Raw genomic sequence first — 6,000 nt, forward strand, 5'->3', positions numbered from 1 at the left:
GTATGGCCCTTACTGGGCAGCTCAGTTGGTTAGAGCATCATCCCAATATGCCAAAGTTGTGGGTTTGATCTCTTGATCTCCAGTCAGGGCACACACAGGAAGCAACCAACGAATGCATAAAAGTGGAGCAAAAAATTAATGTTTCTCTCTCTCTCTCATCAATAATAACTTTTAAAAATTAAGAAAACAGTATAATGATCTTTAATAGACCCTTTCACCTACACCCAAAGAAGTATGGCCCAAATGAAGGAACAGATCAAAAATTCAGAAAAAGAACTAAGTAAAAAGGAGGTACCCAACCTATCAGATGCAGAGTTCAAAACACTGGTGATAATAATGCTCAGAAAAATGGGTGAGTACGGCAAAGCATAAGGGAAGAAATGAGTTACACAAAATGTAATAAAGAAAAATCCACATGGAACCAATAGTGAAGGGAAGGAAGCCGAGGTTCAAATAAATTGGAACATAAGGAAGAAATAAACAGTCAGCCAGTACAGCAAGAAGAAACAAAAATTTTTTTAAATGAGGAGAGAATAAAAAGACTCTGGGGCATTTTCAAAAGTGCCAACATCTGAATTACAGGGATCCCAGAAGGGGAAGAGGAAGAGCAAGAAATTGAAAGCTTATTTGAAAAAATAATGAACGCAAAGTTTCCTAATTTGGCAAAGTAAATAGACATACAAGTCTAGGAAGCACAGGGAGTCCCAAACAAGTTGGACCCGAAGAGGACCACACCAAGACATCATAATTAAAATGCCAAAGGTTAAAGATAAAGAAAGAATCTTAAAAGCAGCAACAGAAAAGAAGAAACAACTGAATCTAAAAAATAAAAACAAAATCCAACTAAGCAAACCAGAACAGGAACAGAATCATAGGTATGGGGATCATTTGCGTGGTTATCAGCTGGGAGGGTGGAGGGGAAGAAATGGGGATATGGTGCAGGGAGTAAGAAGCATAATCGGTTGGTACAAAATAGACAGGGGGAAATTAAGAAAAATAGAGAAGAGGGTGAAGCCAAAGAACTTATATGCATGACCCATGGACATGAACTAAGGTGGGTGGGATTGCTGGAGGGAAGGGGGGTCATGGGTGGAGGGGAGCAAAGGGAAAAAAAATTGAAACTACTGTAACAACATAATCAATAAAATATACTTAAAAAAAAAAAGAAGAAGAGAAGAGAAGAACCTATGCACCCTTATGTTCATAGCAGTGCTATTTACAATAGCCAAGTGCTGGAAACAACCTAAGTGCCCATCTGTAGATGAGTGGATCAAAAAACTGTGGTACATTTACACAATGGAGTACTACACAGCAGAAAGAAGAAAGGAACTCCTACCTTTCATGACAGCATGGATGGAACTGGAGAGTTTTATGCTTGGTGAAATAAGTCAGGCAGCAAAAGACAAAACCATATGATCTCACCTAATACAGGAACCTAATGAACAAAATAAACAAATGAGCAAAGTAGAACCAGAGGCATGGAAACAAGGGTCAGACTGACAGTGACCAGAGGGGAGGATGGAGGAAAGAAGGGGAAGAGGCTAGTCAAAAAAAATAGTATAAATGACCCATGGGCACGAACAACAGGGCAGGGATTGACTGTGAGAGAAGAGGAGGTGGATGGGGCAGGGGACAGCAACAGGGGAAAATGGGACAACTGTCATAGAACAACAATATTTTAAAAAAGAAAAAAGTCTTCCGGACAAGATGAAGGCATAGACAGACACACTGCATCTCCCTCAACAACTAAGAAGGAATACAACTACCTCAAAACTAGAAACAACCAGAAGTTCCAGGAAATCAAACTGCATGGAAGTCCAACAAACAAAGATATAAAGAAGAAATACTCATCCAGACATGTAGGAGGGGTGGAGCCGGGGCAGAGAGGACCTGGTGTGGTGGTGGCAGCAGCGGCAACAGCAGGAGGTGGACGGAAACTGCAGTTACACGTTTTAAAGGCAGGAGGGACACCTGGGGAGCGTTCCCAGCTCCTCAGCAGACCGTGCAGCTCATGGTCCCAGCCCCGGGGAAAACCAAGCCTTATTGCTCTGACTGTGCAGACCAGTGGGGGTTGGGGTGGAGGCAGAGACTGCTGGTCTCTCAGCAGTCCTCTTGATTAAAGGGCCTTCATGGTCCTAGAACATCCGCAGACCCATTCACTCTGGGAACAACAGCCAGGGCAACAGCTAGAGAGGTACCAGTCCCATACAGAAGTGGGAGGAGTACCTGGAAAGGGGAGAGTGCTGAGCAAGCGGCATTGTTCCTTCTCAGACCCCTCCCCCACATACAGCGCCACAACGTGGTGAAACAGGTAGCTCTCCACTGACAAATCCCTAAGGCTCCACCCCTTACAACGTAACAGGAGCTACAGCTCTACCTAACACACAGAGGTAAACAAACACAGGAGCCTGTCAAGATGAGGAGACAGAGAAGTATGGCCCAAATGAGGGAACGGATCAAGGTTCCAGTGGGAGAACTAAGCGACGAGGAGATAGCCAACCTAACAGATGAGGAGATAGCCAACCTAACAGATGCAGAATTCCAAACACTGGTGATAAAGATGCTCACAGGCTTGACAGATATGCTTGAGTACAACAAACACATAAGGGAAGAAGTGAAGGCTATGCTAAATGAAATGAAGGAAAATCCACACAAAACCAATGGTGAAGGGAAGGACACTGGGGTTCAAATCAATGATTTGGAACATAAGGAAGTAAAAACAGTCAACCAGTACAGAATTGAAAAAAATGAGGAGGGGCTTAGGAACCTCTGGGACAACTTTAAACATGCCAACATCCAAATCATGGGGGTGCCAGAAGGAGAAGAAGAAGAGGAAGAAATTGAAAATGTATGTGAAAAAATAATGGAGGAAAACTTCCCAAATTTTGGGGAGAAAATAGACATACAAGTCCAGGAAGCACATATAGTCATGGGCGAGCTGGACCCAGAGGGGACCACACCAAGACACATCATTATTAAAATGCCAAAGATGAAAGATAAAAAGAGAATGCTAAAAGCAGCAAGAGAGAAGCAGAGAGTTACCTACAAAGGGGTGCCTGTAAGACTATGAGCGGATTTCTCAAGACACTTTGCAGGTGAGAAGGGACTGGCAAGCAGTATTCAATGTGATGAAAAGCAAGGACCTACAGCCAAGATTACTCTATTGAGCAAAGCTATCATTTAGAATGGAAGGGCAGATGAAGTGCTTCCCAGACAAGGTAAAGCTAAAAGAGTTCATCATCACCAAGCCATTATTATATGAAATGTCAAAGGGACTTACTTAAGAAAAAGAAGATCAAAACTATGAACACAAAAATGACAACATACTCACAACTATCAACAACTGAACCTAAAAAAGAAAAAGAAAAAATCCAACTAAGCAAACCAGAATAGGAACAGAATCATAGGTATGGGGATCATTTTGGAGGGTTATCGGCTGGGATGGGGAAGGGGGAGAAATGGGGAAATGGTGCAGGGATTGAGAAGCATAATTGGTTGGTACAAAATAGACAGGGGGAAGTTAAGAATAATATAGGAAAGGGTGAAGCCAAAGAACTTATATGCATGACCCATGGACATGAACTAAGGGGGGGTGGCGGATGCTGGAGGGAAGGGTGTTACTGGGCAGAGGGAGCAAAGGGGGAAAAAAATTGGAACTACTGTAACAACATAATCAATAAAATATACTTTAAAAAAAAGAAAAAAAATAAGAGAGTTACCTACAAAGGAGTTCCCGTAAGACTACCAGCTGATTTCTCAAAAGAAACTTTGCAGGCAAGAAAGGGCTGGCAAGAACTATTCAAAGTGATGAAAAGCAAAGACCTACAACCAAGATTATTCTATCCAGCAAAGCGACAGTTTTGAATGGAAGGACAGATAAAGTGCTTCCCAGACAATGTAAAGCTAAAGGAGTTCATCATCACTGAGCCTTATTATATGAATAGTAAAGGGACTTATTTAAAAACAAGCATAAGATCAAAACTATGAACAGAAAAATGACAACAAAGTCACAACTAAGAACAACTGAATCTAAAAAACAAAAACAAACTAAGCAAACAATCAGAACAGGAACCAAATCATAGGTATGTGGATCATTTTGGAGGGTTATCAGCTGGGAGGGGGAAGGGAAAGAAAGGGGGAAATGGTGCAGGGATCAAGAAGCATAATTGGTAGGAACAAAATAGAAAGGGGGATGTTAAGGATAGTACAGGAAAGGGTAAAGCCAAAGACCTTACATGCATGACGCATGGACATGAACTAAGGAGAGGATTTCTGGAGGGAAGGGGGATACTGGGCAGAGGGGTGCAAAGGGAAAAATATTGGGACAACTGTAACTTCATAATCAATAAAATATACTTTAAAAATAGACAGGGGATGTTAAGAATAGTAAGGAAATGGAGAAGCCAAACAACTTACATGCACTCCCCATGGACATGAAGTAAATATGCGGGGAGAGGGGGACGTGGGGATTGTTCGACGGAAGTGGGGCAATGGGCAGAAGGGGCAAAGGGAAAAAATGGGAATACTGTAACAACATACTCAATAAAATACACTTAAAAATAAAAAAAATAAATTTTAGGATTTTAGAAATTTTATCCAACTGTTTTCATTTTATATTTGTATCTTTCTTATAATCAACATCTTGGTTTTTGATAACAATGATATTAACTTATGTATTTACTGTATTCTATTATATATGTATAATGTTATTACTAAAATTATTACCTGAGATGATGACTAATTAAAAGTTTCACATTGCTTTGCAGTTGATCTTTTTTTCCTTAGGGTATATTCCATTATGAATGTGCAGTGAGGACATATGCTACAACATTGATAAATCTTTAGGACATTATGTTAAGTGAAATAAGCCAGTCACAAAAAGACAAATACTGTATGATTCTACTTATAGGAGGTACTTAGAATAGTCAAACTATACAGACAGAAAGTAATTAGAATGACAGTTACCAGGGGCTGGGATAGGGAGGAAATGGGGAGTTACTGTTTAATAAGTATAGTTTCAATTTTACAAAATGAAAAAAAGTATGGAGTTGGATGGTGATAATGGCTGCATAACATTATGAATGTATTTAATACCACTACACTGTACACTTAAAATTGTCAAAATGGTCAATTGTATATGTATTTTACCACAGTACAGTTTTTGAAAATATAGTTAAATTGCTGTATTTTAAAGTCATTTGAAATAATCCTATTAATTTAATAAACAGGTTAATTTCTTTCATTTTGTTTTCAGTTTTTAGTGACTGCTTCTTTACTTTCATTTAAAAATTGAAGTAAAATTTAAATGCAGTGAAATGCACAGCTCTTAGTTGTATAAGTTGGTGAATTTTGACAAGTATACGCATCTGTGAAACCTATATATCAATCACAATATAAATCATGTTATCACTCCAGAGTTTTTCATGGCACCCATATTCTAATTTGTATTAGATTAGTTTTGCCTGTTCAACAATTTACATGTGTGTGTGTGTGTGTATATATATATATATATGGAATTATATAGTATGTACTCTCGTGTCCACCTTCTTTTGTTCAACATAACCTTTCTGAGATTTATCCATGTTGTTGCATGCATCAGTAGTTCATTCTTTTTTATTACTCAGTAGTATTTTATTGAATACATGTTCCACAATTTGTTTATAGATTCTCCTATTGATGGATATTTGGGTTGTTTTGAACAATTATTTTTTAAAAGCTGCTATAAACATTCATGAATAAGTCTTTTGGTAAACATATATTTTCATTTCTCTTGAATCAATATCTAGTAGAACTGCTAGGTCATAGGGTAGGTATTTGTTTAACTTTATAAGAAACTGCAAGTTTTCCAAAATGGTTGTATAACTCTATACTCCCATTAACAATATATGAGAAATTCAGGAGCTGCACATCATCACTAACATTTGGTATTGTCAGTCCTGAGTAATATCTATGTGTTTTAGTAAATTTTATATCATTTATGTACAATAAAATGTGCCCATT

The sequence above is a fragment of the Furipterus horrens genome, unplaced genomic scaffold, assembly GCF_987537825.1.
Source record: "Furipterus horrens unplaced genomic scaffold, mFurHor1.1.pri manual_scaffold_3, whole genome shotgun sequence".
Classification (NCBI taxonomy): Eukaryota; Metazoa; Chordata; class Mammalia; order Chiroptera; family Furipteridae; genus Furipterus; species Furipterus horrens.